The sequence below is a fragment of the Lepisma saccharinum genome, chromosome 24 (genome assembly GCF_977018435.1).
Source record: "Lepisma saccharinum chromosome 24, izLepSacc3.1, whole genome shotgun sequence".
Classification (NCBI taxonomy): domain Eukaryota; kingdom Metazoa; phylum Arthropoda; class Insecta; order Zygentoma; family Lepismatidae; genus Lepisma; species Lepisma saccharinum.
Window position 1 is genome coordinate 58,548,591 of NC_139252.1, and position 24,097 is coordinate 58,572,687.

Here is a 24,097-nt window from a genome sequence, read left to right on the forward strand (position 1 = left end):
CAAGTCCACTTTATGCACAGTAAGGCTAATCGGGACTGGACCTACAGTTTAAAGTGGAAACCGAACCACTATGTGCCTCCACCGGGTATCGAACCCGGGACCCCTTGATTACAAGGCGACGGCGGGTTCCGGTCAAGATTTCGATTTTACCTGCGATTACATCACTAAAAACATGAAGTTGATTTTCATATTTGTAACATGTATCCGAATTTTTCCACTTCTCAGTTCATTGAAATCGAGAAATTGTATTCTTTATTAATTCATCCTTAAAGACAATCAGAATCGGCCCATTTCACACGGCGCGGATGTTGAACACAATGGGATATTACTAAAACTTATGAAAACTCGTCCCCGGGGGGTTTGAACTAGAATACTGTATGGGACCAATTTCGCTCGCAAGAATTCGTTTGTCTCTCCCGCCCTCCAGCGTATAGTTGTGGATAACATCACTTCAAACACGGTCTGGATCAATAATCCTAATTTCGCAATCCCATGTGTGCCTTGATGTAACAATTCAATGCACAGGGAATAGCTTTACATTTTGAATTTTTTTAATTAAAACATTTTGGGTGCGTCAGCACTGAGGCTATTTTGCACCGTCACACTATGCGGGGTCCAGCCCCTTATCGTAACAAAAATAAAAGCGTGTCTGAAAACTAAAATGTCCTTACCTTGGTTAAAAGCTGAGGCTAAAAAGGGCGCTCAGCACAAATAAGGACAAAACACAGGACGACACAGAATTATACTGGCCATGGGGCCAGTCGCCAAAGCCTCGTTAGTCTGCAGTCCAGGGTGTACTACGTGGAAGGAGCACCCCTTACACCCGAAGGATTCTTAAGTTTGATTCCCGGCAGGATGACATTTCAGTAATTCTGATCTCATACTAAACTGTAGGTCCAGCCCTGATTAGCCTTTCCCTGTAAAAGAAAAAGGTTTAAAACTTATTTATTTACAGTCTGGTAACTTTTTCGAAAGATTAGTAACATTCTGATACAGCCCGTTTGCAACACTGACATCAACAGAAGGAAGTGCAGTACGTAACGACCGCAGTCAGTCTGCGCGTTGCGTGCTGACGAGAAGGACGTGATCACGTGAAAAGGGAACGACGGTAGCGCCTCGCCGCGGCCGAAACAGGTACTACAACCTTTTAAAAAAACCATCGCTTTGCATCGTGTCCCTTTAAAAACACGGCGGAAGTGCGCACACCCTGCAGTTGTGGATCGTGATAGAGGAAGGGGTCAATACGCTGGAACTAACGGAGGGAGGGGAGTTGCAGCATCCCTTGAAACGAAGGGGGTAGCAGCAGGCGGAGGGTAAACGCCAATGTCAGGGTTACCAAGGATGCCGTTGTCATGGTAACCAGTTTTGCTCGCTGCCGAAGATGAATCAGTGAGAGAGTGACTAAGCTGGGTAGAGGAAGGGAACCCCATTGCAGGAACAGTGCTCGAATGTTGAGAGTTCGTGTGTGCGGAAGTGTTTTGTTTTGAGGCGACCAACTTTTCCAGCTGCACAGTCATTTGTTTCTCTCCCGTGTTTCGAGGCGTTGACCTTTTGGTGAGCAGTGCCTGTTCGGACATACCGGTGTATTCGAGAGAGTTGACGTGCCGCCTGTTGGTGTGTTCCTGTTACGTAAAAAGGGACTAGTCTGCTGTATGGCACTTCTTCATTTGGCAACACGACCTGCTTCACGTTAACCAAGGTAAGTGCTACATGACCAATTTGATCTGTTTTGTCTCATGTCATCAGTACACTCGCAGTCCTAAGCCATTCGCATTGGTCAGAGTTTGTTAAACACATTTAGTCTAATTGACACTGGACCCACAGTTTAAAATGCGTTACGAATCATTATGTACCTCGAACCCGGGACCCCCTGAATACAAGACGACATCGTTACCACTACGCCATCGGGGAGGCCATTCGTACTTGTATTATGTTTCTTTCGCGCTACTCTTTCTGCCACTTTCGGTCAATCGTGACGATGAGGATGAGATTGAAGGGACACTTACGAAAAAAATGCCCAAACCACGACTCGAATCCGCGACTTTCGGTAGCAAGATCGCTAACATACTACTCAACACTGCGGATATTGTGACTTTTTTTAATACAGTAAAATCATCATTAAGTGAAATTAATTAATTTATAGTATTGGGCAGGGCAGGAATGTAGTCTGAAAATTTTCAGTGGATATATACTAAGTTTCGTAAAACATTAACAGAAGATCATTAACTTTGGATTGTTTCCTTTAAAATGTTTGAAATCAATTAACTTTACCAAAAAAAGTAATTCCTGTTACAATACTAATAATCGGCCTCCGTGGCAGAGTGGTTAGCACAGCGCGCTACGATGCCAGGGGTCCAGAGCTCGAATCCCGGCATGATGAGTGAACCTTCATCAATTTTATCATATAATGACTTATCGTCATCTTCGTGGTTAGCGAAAATTGGCAGAAAAGCGAAGTAAATAAATTTAATCAATCAATCAATACTAACAATGATGATTTACCCCCTAATTGGCCTAAAAGATGCATATTACAATAGAGAAGACATTTTAGAAACAAAATTATGAAACTTGTATTTGAATTATTACATTTAAACATAAAGTCTACAGTACAACATGTTATTGTATTGTATTTTCTTGTTGCTATTGCTTTTGTGAATTATCAGTTTGTATACTGCTAATTACGCTAAATATGAACAACTTGTAAAAACGCTTAAAAGAGAAAAAATAACAAAAAAGCAACAATTCTCTTATTCGTTCTCCGTTTTTATAACCGATATATAACAGACCTCACTTACATTTAACGATAAGAACCTATATATTCCGCCCCCAGTTATTTACAGTAAAAGGAAACAAGAACGTTGTCGAGACTTTCGCATAGGCTAACTCGTTATTTCGAAATCTCAACTTACCCGATACTCCCGACATTTCAAGCTAAGTCAAAGATCTACGGTGAGTCACATAATTATTCGGACAGATAAGATTTCTGAATATTTACTGACGTAGTCGTGATATAATACGATGATAAATGTTTAATATTTATTTAACAAACAAAACACAATATGAGCACACAGTTAATTATCTTCAATTATGTTTAATATATTACTAAAATATTTTCATTAAACAAAACAAACATTTTCTGTGGGTTAAACAAAATTATTCGGACACATGGAAGGAGAAACAGGAAAACATACTTGAAAAGCAACGAACAGAAATGTCAGTAGACTATCTGGTAGGCATCCCTTTCATTTTTAACACCTCGGATAAACGACTTGGCATACTTTCTACCAATTTTCTGGTGTACACTGGCGATATGTTGGCCCATTCATGTTAAAGTCTCTCCTTGAGGTCTGCCTTCGAGGTTATAGGTGTTTTCCTCACTTCTTTTTCCAACTTACACCAGGGCCTCCCCTATGGCGCAGTGGTAGCGTCGTCGCCTTGTAATCAAGGGGTCCCGGGTTCGATACCCGGTGGAGGCACAAGTGGTTCGGATCCCACTTTAAACTGTAGGTCCAGTCCCGATTAGCCTTACTGTGCATAAAGTGGACTTAAAACACCAACTCAATCAATCAATCAATCCAACTTACACCAGAGGTGCTCAATGACGTCCAAGTCTGGAGACTGCGGTGGAGGATGGAGCACTTTTGAGCAGTTGTACAATAACCATTCTTGTACTACGCGGGAAATGTGCTTCGGGTCATTATCTTGATAAAACATAAAGTTACAAAGAATGCCCATCATTTCAGCACTAGTCTTTAGATTTGACTTCAGAATGTCAAGGTAACGGTACCTGTCCATTGTCTGTTCGATGAAAGCCAATTTACCAACGCCTTGGGCCGACATGCAGCCCCAAACTATTACGTGACAACCCCCGTGCTTCACTGTTGCTTGCAAATTTTTCCCTCGGAGCTCCTCCTTTGGTTTACGCCACACTGTTACCCTCCCATCTGACTCACAAATATTGAATTTACTCTCGTCAGTGAAAATTACCCGATTCCACCATGTCTGAACCTTTCCTAAGTGTTCCTTTGCGAACACCAGTCTTTCTGTCCTGTTTGGCTTACTTACAAATGGCTTTCTCCTGGCTACACGGCCATGATAGTTTGCCCTTCTGAGCACTCTTCGTATAATTTCAGGATGACTATGCTTTCCACACTCCTCAGCTACCTCAGCACACACCATTGGAGCACTCATCTTTGTTTTTTTTTTTAAATTTTCCTCACGATTACTGTCTCTTCTCTGGGGGAAAAAAATATTAGTCTCCCTGTATGACCGTGGGACTCGATCCTGTCTTCATCTTTAAATCGCTTAATAATATCTGCAACTGTACTTTTTTTCATTTTCAACATTGAGGCAATTGCACTGTAAGTTTTACCCTTAGCGTGGTGCCATATCACTAACTGACATTGTTCAAATGAACTTTCCTTTCTTCTTCGCCCCATTTCTACATAGAAAATGTTCTTATATCACAACTTTGTTAAACAAAACGCGGTCGTAATTGCTATAGAAACCTACAGGAAACCAGAGTAAATATATATGAACAGAGTCTGTACATACATCAATCAATCCGTAAATCGAAATTGTCACTGTATCGCAAACTTACGTTAACATTTACTATGTGTCCGAATAATTTTGTGGCACTATTTTTGCAACGGTAGGGATTCATCCTTCGTTATATTGTTGCTGATGTTCTTTTTTTAACTTTTTATCGTCCAATTTAGTGCTAAACATGACATTTTTTAAACGAAAATCAACTTCAACGCTGTACACAGATTTCACTCCCTTCCCGCTCTTAAACGTTAGAAATTTACTGTGTCCGAATAATTATGTGACTCACTGTATATTGGTCTTGATATCGAAAGATAGATATTATATTAATGCGTAGATTTCAACCAAAGTAGAAAAGGTTATGTTAAAATTAACTACACATTTTTACAAAATTATTGTAGCAGTCAAATGATGACGATAAAATGACAACGTGCATCGTGTATTCATACCCACTCGATAGAGGGGCAAGCTTCTAAGAGCCAAGATTGACGAAGTTTTACTCGTCTGTTAACTTCGTCAAGATTGACAAGTTGTCCTCGTCTGTAAACTTGATGTAATTCTTTAGTTTATTACTTACGTGAATTTAGATCCATGTTACAGTATCAATACATATATACACATTATTTTCTTCAGTCATTCTTCTCTGTGTTAAATAATTTTATTCACTGCCTTTCCCATCTTATTTCATATTATTTTTATCAATTTGACACATCCTATTAACTCGAACTTCTTAAGCCTCGTGCTGCCATCTATTACTAAGTTCCGCAAACTTTATTCATTCATTGCTCCTTGTAACGTGACACAATGCATCAGAAGGTATATGCTAATGAGTAAGGTTAACCAGAGGGTATAGGACCCTCCGTTTTGGATAATCCAGAATATATTGTATTGCACACGTACAGTGGGATCCATGCAAATTGTCCATGACTATTTTCATTAATTTTCCCCTTGCATCCTATGTGTTTTTAAGCGATGGATTCTTATGTATGCTGGTGCAGAAGTTGTCAACAGCTTGTTTTGAGTTTTGTTTCAATGATCGGGTCAAATAAAGTGCACGAACATGGTGATGGACAATTTTTTCGGTAATACTGTTAGATCCTACTGTACTGTACATAAAAAAAAGTACTTTAAAGGTAATTGACGTTTTTACTTTTGTAAGAAACAATACTTCTTTTCTTTAAGTATTTGTTTCAAATATACTTTACAGATAGGCGAATTGGGACTAGACATACGACATGCAGTTTAAATTGATTGATTGATTGATTTGATTGATTTAATTTATTTTACTTCGCGTTTTGTGCCTCTAGGCTAATTTGCGAAGATGGGGATGAGTGATGGAATTATGAAATTGATGAATGGACATCCACAAACAACCAAGCCCGACCGGGATTCGAACCCGGGACCCTTGGCGTCGCAGCGCGATGTGCTAACCACTCGGCCACAGGGTCGGGCAGTTTAAATTGAGATCTGAATTAATGTGCCTCCACCGGGGATCGGCCTGTTTATAAGAAGGCAGTGTTTGGTTATTTATTGCTGGTTAGACCACAAAGCTCTGAATATCATCGAGCAGCACAAATGCTCGGTAATTTCAATTTGTATGTTCTTTCTTTCAACAATTGAGCATGACGCAGTTGCACATTCAATCTATGGAATTAACAGCGCAGTATGCGTACATGTTTGAGCTGTGGACAAGCAATAACGTGCGTGGAATACAGTTGTTGTTCGTGTTTCCTTGCCGTTACCAAAGTATTTGCAGCTAATCACAATTTATCATCGTTATCGCTATTAATTTAACTGTTGGAAAAGCGGTATTAATAACTAAAATACGAAATATGTACTAGGCGGCGCTGGAATACACGAACTAAAATATGCCACTGACTGGATTTCCACATTATTCATATTCTAGTGCCGATGTTAGCAGAGTTTTTCTTCATATGTACAGTGGGATCCATGAGTTTTACCGTGCAAATTGTGCATCACTATGTTCGTGCACTTTATTTGACCCAATAAGAGCTTCAACAATTAAAAGAAAACTCAAAACAAGCTGTTGACAACTTCTGCACCAGCATACATAAAAATCCATCGCTTAAAAACACAGAGGATGGAAGAAAAATTAATGAAAACAGTCATGGACAATTTGCACGGTACTCGTGGATCCCACTGTACAATTTATGGTTGAATTTGTCCAATTATCATCATAATGGTAAAATTGTATGGGTTGATGTCATGAATTCATTTACTTGTATTCATATGCGGTGATATAATTTCAAAAATACATTATCATGCACAGCTCTATATTAACTTTAGAACTTTCGGAAAAGTTTGAATCTTCCAGTTTCTTTAAAGTCCATACAGGGTAATCGAGACTGACCTGCAGTTTCTTTCAAGTGGGATCCGAGCCACTGTACATTGTCCAAAGTTCCTTTTACGATCGAATTTCACAAGTAGAAGTTTTGGTGAATAAGTACCAATGAAGATTTGATTGTTGTCTTGAGGCGTTTGTCTGTAAGAGCAGGTTCCTGTCGGGTAACTGCTGTCAAATTAGGATCAGTTGCGGGGCATAAATATGAGAAACGATTAACTTTTTACCGTTCAGCTCATCTTTGTGGTTTCAAATGAGTAAGAAATTTATCAAGTCGATACATATATTCGTGAATAATCACTTAAAATAAATTTTTTATCCCTCCCCCCTTTCCTCCATGTCTTCCCCATAATAAGAATTCAGTTTCCACTGGAGCGTTTGTAAGTGCATAGCTGTTGTGTGCTGTAACCGCTACACCAATAAGTGAGTGGAAATAGCATGGGAACGGTGCACGAATTGAAGAGGGGCACGCACCCTCAGAAAATATATTACGTAGATAAGATATTTGTGTATTATGCAGTAAGCTCAATAATCGAGGGTAGACCCAGCATAGTGAGGACAAGTGGTCAATTCCTAACTTACAATTCCGCTTAAGATCTAACAATGCATATGTGATTCGTTAGGAGGGCCAGGTTTAGAGCTCTTGGGATTTAGTTTTGGCGTTTATTGGGTGTGCCCCGCACCAGACCAGCTACTCGGAATCAGTGGTAGCAGTTTTATGTCTTGAAAGCCAGAAAACCGCGGCGGTGTGTCGCTTGGGAGGTCTTGAAACTCAAAGGGTTCTTGTTCCACAGAATTTCGTTTTAGTATATGTACTTGAAATGTAAATAACTAATATTTATAATCTTCTGTTCTCGAAGATGAACATGAATGGCGACAATAGTGCAGTTCTACCGCCCTTGAAAAAATGTTACAAACTTTCCCATGGGAGATTGGATAAAATCACATCCTGTGAACGCCTCTTACTGGTTCGTATTCGTTTATTTTCTTCACCCTCGGCTTGGCGCCTGCGTTCCAGTTTATACCCCACGTCAAATCTCGGCATTCATTTGCGGTTTCTTGTTTCCCCTAAGCTCCGTGACGTGAGGCTGGAAGAGGTTACGTGCTTAAAGGCTGTGGGGGGAAACGAGGAGGGTGATTGTGTAACCACGTGTTTATTCTTCCGCCTGTTTTTTTGTCTCTTTTCCCCCCTCACAGCTACTAACTTTCTTTAATAACCACAAATTCATGCCTGCCAGTGCCAGCACGTGTACGTTATTGCTCCACGTTGACATTTTGAAGCAACCGAACAAAGATATTTGCGTCAGGAATTACCCAACTCGGTGTTGGCATTAATCTCCTAACACGACTTGGCAACGCTGCTTGTTCTACGGTAGGGTGGCTACAAGATTACATCAGATCAGACACTACATTTCGTGAGTGCCTTGGTGGAAAATCTTTTTCCCTCGTTCTTATCTGATGCACAATCTTGTTAACATTTCAGCGGAAGTTGTATTATGAAAGAAAAGGTTTTTATCGGTGTCGCACAGTTGAGTATATTCTGGGGCGTGTAAAATAAACACTAAGAGAATTTGTATTTTGCCGTATGTCATCGAAATACGTTAAGTATGGCGTATGACATGAAATGTCATACATGGTTCTAAGAATGTGAGAGCAAGTGGGATCCACGACTATTACCTTGCAAATTGTCCATGACTATTTTCATTAATTTTTATCTTGTTCTTTTAAGCGATGGATTTTTATGTATGCTGGTGCAGAAGTTGTCAACAGTTCGTTTTGAGTTTTCTTTTAATTCTTGAAGCTCTTATTGGGTCAAATGAAGTGCACGAGCATGGTGATTGACAATTTGCACGGTAATACTTATGGATCCCGCTATACAGCCCCAACTATTCCCTACATCGTTGACGGTCTTGCAATACATGCCTGTGACTTGTTTCAGCATTATCGACTTCTCTTTGTTTTCCCGACATACTTATTTACAACCTCTGTGCTGGATTCAGCAATGATATCGACTTTTGCCTGATCTTTTCTGAGTCATAAAAGTGAATTTGTGAATATTCGCAAATTCTCTCACGTTGCTTTTATTACGTCTTTCTGGTACCCAAGAAAAACAAATCTATATTTTAATTTCTCACAGCCAGTAATTTTACCAAATTCATTACAATATTGATTGATTGATTTGCTTTATTTTACTTAGCTTCTTGTGCCACTTTTGGCTAATTTGCGAAGATGGGGATGAGTTTATGATATGATGAAATTGATGAGTGGACACTCGCAAACGTCCATGCCCAGGCCAGGATTCGAACCCGGGACCCCTGGTGTCGTAGCGCGATGTGCTAACCACTCCGCCACGGGGGCCTGCAATTCATTACAATACTCTACATTAAAATTAATTAATATTTTGATTTCTTCGCTCGACGTAAATTCCCTCGACTTTACAATCCATAATAATCCGTGAATGTCCTAATATTCAGATGCCATCGCATGTGCCCCTTGATTGAACAACAGCAATATTGTAACAATGTGTTATACGATTTGCCCTACTGAATTGTCATTTTTAGCCACAGATATTCTTGAAATCAAAGTAAAGCAACTTATAATGTGTTTCTTTGATTTCCCTGAACTTTGATTATAACTACAAATAATTTCTAATATAGGCTTCTGCTTTTTTCATGAATGGCTACACTTCAGTTAACATACACAAAATAGTATAATCTGAAATTCACCACTCCCATTCCTCTACGTTTTCTTAATTTATATATTTCTGAATTCCGCGAGCTGCACTAAAATACTGCTGATAATACCAGAATTTAAATATACAAGAACTTTTGTTCTATTACATCGAACCTTCAGGTTCCGCCGTCCATTGTAAATGGTGCTGGATATTTGTGATCCATTGTCCTGTCAAGGGCGTTTGGAGGCGAGTGAAGAACGCTGTGTAACAGGAAACTAACGGTTTTGCGGTGTCAGAAGATAAACGTAAAAAGAAAAAAAAGGCTTGTGTGCATCTGGTGATTTTATATGCTTCACTGGAATCGCTAACGGTACAATTACTTCCCTGCACATCCTTGTTCGCTGTATTCTTGGAAATGATGCAAGTTACAACTCGTCTCTTGCTGAAGTTAAGTTACTAATCTATTAATAACTGCGTAATAAATTACTCATTTTCTCACAGTTATATTTTACCGAACAATCACCATCTCATTGTTGTCTCTACAGAATTTTTATATTACTTCTGTTGTCATGGATATTCAGTAATGGGGAGGAGACAATCCAGGCACCAGGGGTGCTGGGCGAGGTGGGTATTTGGCACCCCCCCCCAATTGTCCACCCTGCTACCCCCGTCAACTGTCTTGTTCTACTTTCCAGGGCCTCCTCAATGGCGTAGTGGTATTGTCATCGCCTTGTAATCAAAGGGTCCCGGGTTCGATTCCCGGTAGAGGCACATGGCACAGTGGTTCGGATCCTACTTTAAACTGTAGGTCCAGTCCCGATTAGCCTTTCTGGGCATAAAGTGGACTTAAAACAACAATTCAATCATTCAATCCTACTTTCCAGTTTCCACCTGTCTCCAATAAAAAATGAGACTTTTTTATGTATAAATACGGTTTCGATGACGAAATAATAGCCTAGTGTTACTGTCAAAGAACAAGTTTATAGTTACTATTTAATACCTGGTACGGGCTGCTAATTTAATAACTAACTAACTCAATTAACTCAACTGAACTGAGCTTAGCAACGCAACAACGAAGAATCGCTCGCCTCACCTGCTGGGCGAATTAAACATTACATGAATTATAATACGGTCAGGATAAGTGCCTAACGGTCGGAGTTACCGAGAAAAAACCTAGGAGGATTTGATTTTAAATACCTGAAATGACGTTACATAATACTACGGTGTTTCTGAATATACACATATATTAAAGCACAGATAAATACACATTACATCTTGCCCTCTTTCACTCGATCTCACATTCATTCTCTCATTCTATGGCATATTGCGACAATATGACAAATACAAAGGTTAGATTATTTACTACTTTGACCATGCTCTTGCTATGTCTTGGCTACATTGCCTTTTACAATTTATCGTTTAGGATTTTAAGTATAAAGTGAATATTTGTTCCTTGTGCGAACCCCTTCTATCTTTTCTGAAGGTATAAATATATTCAATGAACTATTGTTTGCTGTTAACATAAACTCTCATCTTAAACATTGACTGTCCGCCGGAATACCGATGCCTAGGGATGCCATAGCACTGATTTAAGTTATGCAATGATTTGATTTACGCAGATTCGCGGTAGATAGTCGTCATCTTTCTCACACACGCACATGGTTGGATCTTACCTTCGCTGCATTCCCTCTGACCTGGGTTGGGTGAAAGTGGTCCTACAGTTCTGGAAGACATCCGCACTCCAGGGTTGCACTTCGCGGTTATCCTGGTTGGCGAAAGTGGATCAGTCGGCAGCTCCATCTGGCATCATCGGATCCTGGCTTCACTCGTTCACTTCGCAGGGACGTCCAGGACGGTACACGTACACTGTCGACTCCATACGACAACTTGCGCAATAATAGGTCAGTTCTTCGCGGTCACTCGTAAGTACAGATACGTGACTTGGGCGATGAGACGAACATACGCGATGAGCCATTCGCGGTTTCACATGGATATCAAATGTTATTAACTTTTACTACTTAGGACGTTGTTTCGGACGAATGACACAGGTGGACGTGTCAGGCGTTATTCTCACATAACCACACGTATGCGCACGGATGCGTTGACGGCGAGGGGGAGAACGACCCCCTTGTTCTACTTTGCTCTACTCCATGGCTCTAAAACACTCACTCGAGGAAAACAAATCCAGACCTCGGGTCTGATTGTAGCTCGCAGCTAGGTCGCGCGTAGCTCACACTCCGGTGGCGATTTTAGGCAAAACTGTGTCTCGCTATTCCAAATCATCCCTTTTATTCCAGATTTGAACGTGGTGACGCGCTACCCTCTATGATCAGGTGCTTGTTTATTGTTTCTGGTGCTTTGACCGTTGTCCTCCTATCCTGGTCAACGCTCACTCCGGTCCTTAACCTCTGGTAGCAGCCCCTCGTGCAGAGATTAGGATAACTCTTCCTCTTTTGTATTCGACACGTTCCGAGAGGCCAACTCAGTAGGGTTCCGTCTTCTATTCAATCCAGCGATGAATCTTTAATAAATCATAACTCCCGTATTTCTGTTCTGATTAGGCTCAAATCTTGGAATCAGTACTTTCATGGTGTGTTCTTCCGCTGGTTGAAATCTCATCCAATTCGGTCCATTGGTTTAGAAGTTGCATTTTTCTTGTTATTCCCATAAGAATGCATGTAAATCCGAATTCGGTCGAAAACGGTGGTTGAGCAAGCTAGTGCTGGCTAAGACAGTTCGCTAGACACCTGTATTCGCGACGGATATTAATATTACCAATTGCAATTAATTCCTACTAACGGGCAATTAGATTAATTACTTGTCACTCAATATTTGACCGTTATATACCTATTTGCAATATACTTATTACATTATGCAGCAGTAACTCCCAATCAATTCTTAACAAAAAATCCGACTGTTATTGAAACAGCCAACCACACACCCGGTAGTTCGGATCCCACTTTAAACTATTGTTCCAGTCCCGATTAACCTTTCTATGCAAAAAGTGGACTCGAAAATAAACTCAAATAGCCACTGTTATGTAATCAGAAATAAGGGAGGATGGTCCGGTTTGCCCCCCCCCCCCCCCCGCGTGGCACTCTCCCCTATTTGAAGGTTCTGATGACCCCTATCCTTTCCCCTCGCCCCAGGACATTTCATCGAGCACTGGCAATCTTGCATCGAAGGCATTTAATTCCTAACAATGAAGAAGGTTGATTTGCATTCCGAGGCCATTGCAGATGGTTAGCAATTCTCCCAGGAAGTTAATCATATACGTCCCTCCAACCCCCACCTCCACTTCAACTCTCTCAGGACGAGTCACTGCACAAAATGATGTCACAGACTAAGCACCCAATTCTTTCGCATTTCAAATTATCAAGTGCGAATCAACTGCATCGCATTCCGTTCGTCTTTTGTTTTGTTTCTTGGCCAGCGACGTTATGCAGCGAGAGAAGACTACCCGCTTCAGAATTTATGTTGTGCTTTCCTCTGGCAGGCAGTTTATTCTCTGCTTTATCGTGGCTAGAGGATAGCATGTAAATTGTACGGAATAAATTATGGATTTTTAAAGCAGACAATTCTCGAACGGAGAATTGCACACTCTAGCAAAACGATTATTCTATGGCGCGCAAAAATGTCTGACATTTTGTTCAGTAGTTTCTGGAAGATACATTGGCGGACATGGTTGGAAGTGCTTTCGGGGTGAAGCTAGTGTGTGACTGGAGATTTTGCCTGACTAAAATTCTGGGTTCCCTAGTACAGTGGGTGGGATCCATGAGTATTACCGTTAAAATTGTCCATGACTGTTTTCATTAATTTTTCTTGCATCCAATGTGTTTTTAAGCGATGGGTTTTTATATGCTGGTGCAGAAATTGTCAAATGTTTGTTCTGAGTTTTCTTTTAATTGTTGAAGCTCTTATTGGGTCAACTATCGTGAACGAACATGATGATTGACAATTTGCACGGTAATGCTCATGGATTCCACTGTACCATCATAGTCGTTCTGTTTATTCTTCCATATATTTCGTCGCGATTACCTGAATAGGTAGAAAAACAACGTCTAAATAACAAAAATGTCAGTAAAAACTAAATCAATGGACATTTCACAGAAAACAAGACAATCCTGGACTACAGATAAAAATAATTATAGGCCTATAGCATGAAGCATTTGTACAGTGGGATCCATGAGTATTACCGTGCAAATTATCCAGACAATTTTCATTAATTTTTCTCTTACATCCTGTGTGTTTTTAAGCGATGGATTCCTATGTATGCTGGTGCAGAAGTTGTCAACAGCTTGTTTTGAGTTTTCTTTTAATTCTTGAAGCTCTTATTGGGTCAAATAAAGTGCACGAACATGGTGATGGACAATTTTCACGGTAATACTCATGTATCCCACTGTACGGTACCATTTTTGTTATGTTTGACTGTTCTTGTGCACCTATAATTCGGAAGTGATATTTTATATTTGTATTTAACTTTGTTTTTTCCTTTCCATAATAATATGTTCTAGTCTGAGGCGGCATCTTCAAATATTGGGGGGGGGGGGCAAGGTTGCCATAAACAAAGCTTTATATATGTAAATATACGTAATATTTATCCCTTTACGTGAATTTGGGGCCCCCCTCAAAGTTCTCTGTTCATTCTGTTCGCAATGCTGCACTATAGGCGTCATATATACAGGGTGGGTGAGAAGTATGTAGGCATTAAAAATGTCCTCTCCTACCTCGTCGACCTCCGTGGTAGAGTGGTTAAAACAGGACGCTACGACGACAAGGATCCCGGGTTCGATTCCTGGCATGGGTTTTGGGATTTTTCCTTCATCAATGTAATCATATCTTCACTCGTCCTCATCGTGGCGATTAGCCAAAAGCAGCAGAAAGGCGGCGTACAGTGATCTAATTCAATCAATCAATTACTTCTTACCCACCCTGCATATAAACATGTATCGGTGTGTGCGAACTAAATGCTCCAACACAGACACGACGTCACGAATGCACATGCGGGCGCGGAAATAACAGGTTAAGTCCAGATTTTGTAAGTTAACAAGCAAAATGTTAACTATTTGCGGTTCAAATTGTAAATTTGTAAATTGCAAATTGTAAATTAAATCTTAAATTGTAAATCTTACTTAACTGCCAACAATGTAGGGTAGACTCGTGTATTGTTTTAAATTTTACGAAACGTTCCAGAATTTCAGGGGCGTGATGCTGATCACATCACCCCCACTCACGACCGGATCAAGAAAGTGTGGGGCGTTACCCCCACACCCCCTATACGCCTTCAGGGCGTGGTGCTAAGCACAGGGGAACACTTCACTTTACTTTTTCCAGAATTTTTCTCAGTATGTCCTTTCATGCTTTTGGAAGGGGGGCTGCAGCCTCATTAGCTCCCATTCGCTACGCCTTTGATTGAAAACGTAGCTTCAGCCCTTAATGAAACATGTTTGCAAATAGCAGAGATAACGTACGGTCCAACTGAACATATTTACTTCTTCGTTTCGTCTTCGAGTTGTAAAGTTGAATGCCGGGATGGTAATGGCGTCTGTTGTTGATGTTCCATCATCTTCAGGGAAGACGAAATTGGTATCCGGGAAGGCATCCTTTCGTAATTACCGATTGCATTCCTGGAAGAGTTTAATGAAATCTTGGATCTCCAATTAGGAGAGGTCGAATTTGTTATCGAGTGAGTCGCTCCGTGTTTGCGAGAGCGACCCGATTTCAGAATCTCAAACGTGTCCTTATCCGCGGAAAAGTTTGCTAATTGCTTCGCGACTTTCTGCCCCCTAATTCCTCCCTTCTCTTATCTCTTTAAGTGATTCCTTCTTTCTTTTCTTGTATAGTTTTTAGCTCCCTCTGTGTTTCATCGTGGTTGTGAGTGAGTTTCGGGGGCAGATCCATTACAGGAATGATTAAGGGAAGCAGTTTTACTCGCGTCCGTAGTGATGCGTGGTAGGCGCTGTGGAGAAGATTCCCGCCATCTGGGCGTCCATAGAGCTCGAGGTTGTGGACGTAGGAAGGATACATTGACGTCATGCTTACGTGTTGTGGGAAGATATGAAAGAAGCGAGAGAAAAGGAAAGAGATGAGAAATGAAGAAGCGAATGAGAGAGGGAGAGCCAGAAAATGAAAGGGAACAAAATAAATAAAGAAGCAAAAGACAGAGAGAGAAACGGAAAGAGATGAGAAATGAAGAAGCGAATGAGAGAGGGAGAGAGACAGAAAATGAAAGGGAAAAATAAATAAAGAAGCAAAAGGAAGGAGAAGAGAAATAAACACAGAGAGACATAATGAAAGAAATAAGCGAGAAAGGAATGTAAATAAATAAACGAAAGACAAGAGAAAAGGAAAGCGAAGAGAAATATAGAACCGAAAGAGCAAAAGGAAGGAGAAGAGAAATAAGAAACACAGATAAAGAGAATGAAAGGAAAAAAGAAAAAGAAACTAGACAGGGACAGAGAATAGATATAAAAAAGTGAGACAGGAGAAGGGAAATAGAAAGAAACATAGAGACGAGGCGAAAAGTATTACAAATATAAAATAAGATGGTTTAGGGCTCTTAGCAAATTTTTGTGACGTCACGAGTCGAGGGCTGGGCAAGAAGGTGGTTCAGATGTGTGCTATAAGTGAGCACCCAACATGTATCGTATTTTCATCGACATTCGCTTCTCTATGGTCTCCATGGCCACTATATTCTAGTTTCATTGGATTCTGAGTAGCAGAACTTTAATAATTCTAAGCAATTATATTTCAAGACTCCAGACAAGACAACCTATCCTTCGAGATTGAAACGAGAACGAGGCGGATGTTTATAAATCGATACGAAAACGAGATTGCAACTTTGCAAGCGAGACAGACAGTCGTCCAAGCCAACTCGATATCATCCATACCTTTGTGGCTTCCACGTTGGCTGTGTAAATCTGCCCCTTCGTAACATTTCCACCCTCACCACTGCTTTTCTTTATTTTTCTGTCTCTCGTTATTCCACCTCCCTCCCCCAACGGCGACGTCGCGAAATTTCCATTAAGAAGTGCAATGATCTCATTTGTATGCCTTCCCCCTCCATTCTCCATTGGAAAAACGTTCGTCTGTGCTGCATCGTGCCCCCCCCCCCACCCCTCTTGTTCCCTAGGCTCGCTTACGGAGGCCGTTTTCTTTACGAGACACAGGAGATCGGCTGCAACAAAAGAGCTACTGCGTGAGTCACGCCCAAGAACGTTACCGGCGCAGTTTTGCCAACTACGGAATCTCCCCACTATGTATGGTGGGAAAACGTTATTGATTAAATCGAATTAGGTTGTTTTACGTCGCTTTTCTGCCACTTTTGCTAATTCCGACGATGAGAATGAGTGCTTAAAGCATAAATTTGATACTAATAACAAATGCTTGTCAATTGTATTGTGCATATTAAGATGTTGCCAACTTAAGTTTGTTTTAAGTCGACTGTACATTGATTGATTTGGTGTTTTAAGTCCACTTTGTGCACAGTAAGACTAATTGGGACTGGACCTACAGTTTAAAGTGGGATCCGAACCACTATGTGCCTCCACCAGGTATAGAACCCGGGACCCCTTGATTACGAGGCGACGACGCTACCACTGCGCCATCGGGGAGGCCCCAAGTCGACTGTACACTTAGATGGGCTAAGCGAAAGTGAATCTACAGTTTAAAGTGAGTCCCATCCATTGTGTAGCGTGCCTCTGCGGGGGATCGACCCCGGGACCCCTTGACTGAAAGAGTAGGTAAAAGTATAGGTCCAATCTCTTAATATACGTATATGTACACCTGTTACCTTTTGTTTGATACATGACAACATTCTCAGAGTTTCGTAAATTCAATCGTAGGTTGGATATCTTGTTTCGAACGTTTTAAACACCAAGTGTTAAACAAGTGTTTTGTAATTTTATTTAAATTACAAAAACTAATATTCGTTTCTGAGGATAGGTTGTGGGTGCCGAAGATTAGCATGTTGTTTACATTTTTGAAAGTTTAAAACATGTTTTATTTGATTTAGTTTGTTATTTACCCTGCTTTTCTGCAACTTTTGGTTAATCGCGACGATGAGGATGAATAACGATATGATTAAATTTCTGAAGGGACACTCACTAAGAACACCCATGCCCAGGCGTGATTCGAACGCGGAACCCCTGGTGTCGTAGCGCGGTCTGCTAACTACTCCGCCACAGAGACTGGCAAGTTTAAAACATGTGTTAAAACATTTTAAAAGAACATATCACTTGGGGGGTAAAGGCGGTCAGGGGCGTGATGCTGATCACATCACCCCCACTCATGACCGGATCAAGAAAGTGTGGGGCGTTACCCCCACACCCCCTATACGCCTTCATGGCGTGGTACTATGCACAGGGGAGCACTTTACTTTTTTACTTTTTTTATATCACTCGGCCTTCTTAAAACATATGTGTGAGATTTATCATCATTTGCTCCAGATGCCCCATTTGTCGATATTTTTCGACCCACCCCATACCTCCATCTGATAAAACAGTTCTTTTTCATTTCAAAATTAAGATACTCGGTTACAACTGTTCAACTAAAGGTACATTTCTTTAATTTTTCAACATTAATAAAATGCATTTTTATTGTATTTTTTTTAATGATACTACCCCTGATTATAGTTTAGCGAATCTTTCACTTGCTCCGATTTGCTGCTTCTGGTTGCTCATTCAATGTCCAAAAGCAAACTGCGATAATTTGGTGACTATTCCGTCCACACAGTTTGCAACACTTATCAATGGCAGCGTGGAAGTGAAGGCCGGCTTTCATTAATAATCCATGCGTTCCCCTGTTTCTACTTGTGCACGGATGGTCGTGTCGAGCCCCCAAGAAAATTTAGTGCGGCAGAGAAGTGACAGATTTGGTGCTCTGGAATTAAAGCAAGAAGAGGGAGGGAGTGACGTCACAGCGCCGTTCCCCTCGATTCCTAGCATGCAATTGCTGCCCGAATCGCTTTGGGAGCAATGTTGGCATCTGACAGATATAATATTCTTCTCTCCACCCTCTTACCAATTAATACCAGTCTGTGATTCACCTGTGTGCCAAGGGACGAATATGGAGGCAACAATCACATTCGAGCCTGTGTCGGAATGAAGAAATGCTTCCCCCCCACTGTAATTGCTGATTATAACCAAACCAACTACAGAGTGTCTCAAAATAGTGTTTACACTGTATGTGTCGCCCCAGTCGAATCTGGTCGTGCTTCCATTTGTAAAGCAGCAGAGCAACATCTGCGCGTACCTTCATTCATCATTATCTGTGCCATGCACGAAATTCGAACATTCTCGAATTAACTTGCAATCTTTTTAGATATAAAAATTAATTGTTTTGTGATCTTTTTCGGCATTGGAAAAATATTTTAAGAAGGTATGTAATTTACAACTTTAATGAATTTATATTGTAAAAGCTTAAATTACATGATGTAATTATGCAGATCCATGGATATGTGTAAATATCAACCTAGTTTCCTTGGTATTTTGTCAGCAACCGTTTGGTATAAAAAGGGACCAGATTTCTGTATTTTTCGGCCCTCTTACCCGGTTGCTGGTATCACAGGTCAATCCCGTACCAAGGATTATCTATTACAGGATGGGACACTGAGCATATTCTCCATTGACTTGTGGGAACACTTTTCTAAGGCCTTATAAACCACAGACTATACATACCCAGTACAAGCAGAGCCATCTGGCGGGGGAAGACAACGTACTCTAACAGTGAGGAACTATCGATTATATAATCCTTGCCCGTACTTTAAATGGGCGAATCGGCTTATGCTTGGGCTAGTTTCTCATAAACCTACTATGCTTTCGAGCCAGGTTCTTTGCGATACTATCAAACCGTGATTAATCTTGAAATGGTTGCCCGTTACAGATTTGTACCCAGATCTGCATCCGTCAACTCGATCCACGATTGCCAGTGGATACGTTTTGATGTAATTGTGGATAAAGGACAATAAATAAGACACATATTGGACAACATTTTCATAAACTTTTCATTTCATAAAGAAAGGTATAAATCCGAGTCCAACACCAGTGACCAGTCAGGGCCTGGTTATCTGTTTACCCTGACTGAGAAGTCCGATTTGGGTAACCTAGCTGTGACCCAGCCCTGGCCCAAAACCATGGTAACGGTTGAAGTTTTTGCGTGCGATGACGTGCAACCGGCCAAGTGAATGCATCACTTCAATGTGAAGTCACGTGAAATGACAAAACGACAGTGTTGCAGTATGCAGATATTAAACACCAGATCAAGAACAATGTGTAGATGAGGATGTGTACTACAGGCTGTGGAAAAGGAGATGCGATAACCACTAACGCCGTCAAACGGTTGGGCGGGAACTTTACGTCACATACCATGAAGAAGTAATAGTCTGAGCTGATTATGTACTTTGCGATTAGTCCACTCAGAATTAGTTCTAACTAACTAACTAACTAACTCCCTAGCCTTCTTAAACCCGAAGGTTCGTGGCTGCAGCAACACAGGCCTTCCATCTTTCCCTATCTTGAGCAAGTTCTATATACACTTTTCCATCCCTACCGATTTCCTTTAGGTCCATCTCAACGTTGTCCCTCCATCTTCGTCTTGGCCTTCCTACAGGTCTCTTACCATCAGGTTTCCCAACAAGAATCCTGTGAACTCCTCTTTCCTCTCCCATTCGTGTCACATGGCCTGCCCACCTAAGTCTTCTTCATTTAATTATTCTAATAATATCTGGACATGAATACAAATTATGTAGTTCTAAATTATGTAACCTTCTCCATTCACCTGTCCCCTCATCCCTTTTAGGTCCAAAGATTTTCCTAAGGATCTTATTTTCAAATACTCTCAATTTATGTTCCTCTTTCAATGTAAGGGACCAAGTTTCACATCCATATAATACTACAGGCAAAATTACTGTTTTGTATATTTTAACTTTTAGTTTTTTAGATATTAAACGAGAAGACAAAAGTTTATGAAGAGAGAAGTAACATGCATTTCCTGAATTAAGCCTACTTTTTATTTCCTCTTTAATATAATTTTCATTTGTTAATTTTACTCCTAAGTATTTGAATTTGGAAACTGGTTCAAACGAGTTGTTATCAATAATTAGATTTTGATTATTACCTAATACTTGGTTTCGGCCTGTAAGCATATATTTAGTTTTCTCTTTGTTAACTTCCAAACCTATCTCTTTAGCAGTTTTGAAAAATATTTTAGCATTATTCTTAATTGTATTCACATCATCCCCCAGTAAGTCTACATCATCTGCATATGCTAACAACTGAGTCACACCATTTAATTTTAGTCCTTCTTTAGTTTCTTTTACCTTCCTAACAGCATCTTCTAAGGCAAATTTAAAGAGCAATGGAGATAATGCATCTCCTTGTTTTAACCCATCATGAATTGTAAATTTGTCAGACATATTAATACCCACACGAATTTTACTTTCTGTTTCACTGGTGCATATTTTTATCATACTAACAAGCTTCTTAGGTATTCCAAACTCTACTAATATATTATATAATTTATCTCTTTTGACCGAATCATATGCTTTTTTAAAATCAATGAATAGCTGATGGACATTTTGATTATATTCCCACTTTTTCTCAAGTGTCTGTCTGATGTGAAAAATTTGATCTGTAGTTGATCTGTTACGTTTAAATCCACATTGATAATCACCTATAATTTCATTAGCATATGGGGTTAGTCTTGTTAAAAGAATGTTAGATAATATTTTATATGTTGTTGAGAGTAGGGAAATTCCACGGTAATTATTGCAGTTCATTTTATCACCTTTCTTAAACACAGGAACAATTATGGATTCTTTCCACTGTTGACGGATTTCTTCTTTATTCCATATTAAACAAATTAATTTATGAATTTGACATATTAATGAATTTCCACCATATTTAATTAACTCAGCTGGTATTAAATCAATGCCAGGTGCTTTGTTATTCTTTAGCATTTTAATAGCATCTTTAACTTCAGTCAAGTTAGGTTCTGGAACTAAAGGTTCTGCTGTGTGGACTTCATTTATTTCTCAGAATTAGTTCACTTCATCAAATGATTTACTAAATCTCATCAATTTACATTGTCGAATTCATTATTTGAGTTTCTTTTGGTTTAGGTTCAACATCTTCACCGAAGAGAAAATTATGCTCATTTCTTTGTTTTCCTTGACCCTATACATCCAGGTGTGTTATATACAGTGTACGTACAACTATAGATTGAATTGTATATGATTGTATCTTCTCCAAATATGATGTATAAAGAAACAAACTACCGGAGAACTAAGTCAGGTGAGTGTACAATTTTATATTACTATTATAGTGGAACCACAAGCAAAGAAACCTGCGCAGACTCGCGAGTCCTGTGCACCGTACTTCAGTGTGGAGGGGAGGGGAGAGTGGAGCAGCTCTCTTATAGCCCGAGTTGAACGGAAGAGGAGGAAGGTGCGTGGGACTTTTCGACGAAGGTTCTTTTTCTTGTGGTCGCTCTTCTAAGTAAGGGGAACTGTGCTTGGTCATTCATCTATTTTATCACTTCTTCATTATCTCAATTGACTTAAATGGCCGGAAGAGCAAGGAAATTTATGAAATATAAATACAGTCACGTACCGTTTAAAAAATAACCAAAATGGAATGAAAAGTTAGCAGTTTGTATTTTTATTGTTTTATGTGAATATGTAGGGAAAAAGCGAGAGAGAATTGTACACCAATGGCAAAGAAATGGTAGGCGAAGTATTTACCAGGATTATACTCCCTACATTCCTGCTCATAATAAGGAGTCGAAGGCATCTTGCTTAAAACCCTTAGTCCGCCCCCGTAACACATATGTAACAAAAAAAGTATTCCCTTGTAGCCGCTGTAACACATATGTTACAAACAGCTTTAGATACAATTATCGAGGGTTTGCCATACTTATATTTGTATATTGAGGTTGAAACACTGACAGTTCGTTCGGGAACATGTTTTGCAATCGTGTTTACGAAAATTCCAACTCTCCCTCCCTCCTTTCTCGGAATATGTCACGTGTTTGGGCTTGGGCTCACGTGTTGGCTCTCGTCAGTTGACAGACACAATAAATGCTTGGTATTTACGATGCTGTTTTCCTCCAAGTTTCCAACGCTGTGATTTAGTACTGATAAGGCACATATTATTCTTTGTGTTTAGACCTGGTGATCCAGCTGAAGTAGTGGCGGGGGGGTCAAGGAGAGAGGGGATTGGATGAAGTTTGGCGGTGTCAGCTTTCTGTCGCCTCTATGTTAGAAATGCAATGAAGCTTGACGATAGCCAGAGGCGCCAGAAGCGTGAGTCTATCCAGAAGTAAAGACAAAACAAACGATTGCAAGGCTCCCTTCCCTCCTCTGTTAGGAAAGGCCTCACCATAAACAGTTCGTATCATATAACAGCTCATCGATTTCCCTAAGGCACAATCGTTTCCTTCCGGACATATTTCCACAAAGAGCCGAATCAACAGGGCAGAAATAGATTCACAGTAGTTACACAAGATGCACGTGCGAACGAAAAAAAAGCAAAAGTTCGGGTTTTCTCCCCAAAGTAGCTGGAGAAGAGGGGCCAAACTCCACATTTTTATGATTTTTTCATTGAAATTCGGGGGATGCAGCCCCCGCTCGTAACCCCCCCCCCACGGTTGGGGCATCCAAATTTTACTTGGTTACATGCACTGATGTTCTACCTGAAAAACAAAAGTTATCCGAAGTAGATTAGTCCCATAGTGTCAGTTATAACAATGTTATGAATAATATACAAATTCGCTGTTTTGAGGAAAAAAACAAGAGTTTTACGTTTTGCCTTATTATTCAAATTGTATTGCACCCACGAACATGAATCAAGTTTCGTTCTGTTGCGGAAGGTCCATTCTTTGGATAAAAAGCAAAAGTTCCGGTTTTCTCCCCAAAGTAGTTGGAGAAGAGGGGGCAAACTCCTCATTTTTATGTTCTTTTCATTGAAATTCGGGGGATGCAACCCCCGCCCGTCACCCCCCCCCCAGCGGTTGGGGCATCCAAATTTTACATGGTTGCATGCACCGATGTATTACCTGCAAAACAAAAGTTATCCGAAGTAGATTGGTCCTATAGTGCCAGAGTTATTACGATTTTTCTCCATTATGTATACGAATTCAAATTTCGCGCTCAAAGCCTCGGCGACACTGGGCTTACTTTCGTCAGACCGCGCGGCGTACTAAGGGTAGAATCTTTCTTCGATGTAAACCTAAAAGTTGACTTTTCACATTACGTACATAATCTTCTGGGCAGAAATGCGCACTGCAGATTCTAGCATTAGCATGATTCACGTTAGTGTTCCCACACGAATCCAAAGCTCGGTGACCGAAGAATCCTTTTGAAAAACGTATATAACGTACATATTATGTTTAACGTACTTGGAAGATCTATCTTGTGCTGAACTAAGATAAATAATAATAACAAATGGTGTGCGGCATCTCGAAAAGTCGGGACCGGGGTCGGAAAGAAAAATTCCGTCCCTATCCCGACTACAGCAAAT

The 24,097-nt window shown here is 40.3% G+C and overlaps 1 protein-coding gene across 1 annotated transcript in view; it reads left to right on the top strand.

Moving 5' to 3' along the window:
- The first annotated feature begins 1,234 nt into the window (after nucleotides 1–1,234).
- stet (rhomboid serine protease stem cell tumor) overlaps nucleotides 1,235–24,097 on the top strand; it is a 553,830-nt gene continuing 530,967 nt past the window's right edge. The window contains exon 1 of the mRNA XM_083110953.1: nucleotides 1,235–1,699. The gene's annotated coding sequence lies outside the window, so the exon portion shown is untranslated. The remainder of the gene's footprint in view (nucleotides 1,700–24,097) is intronic.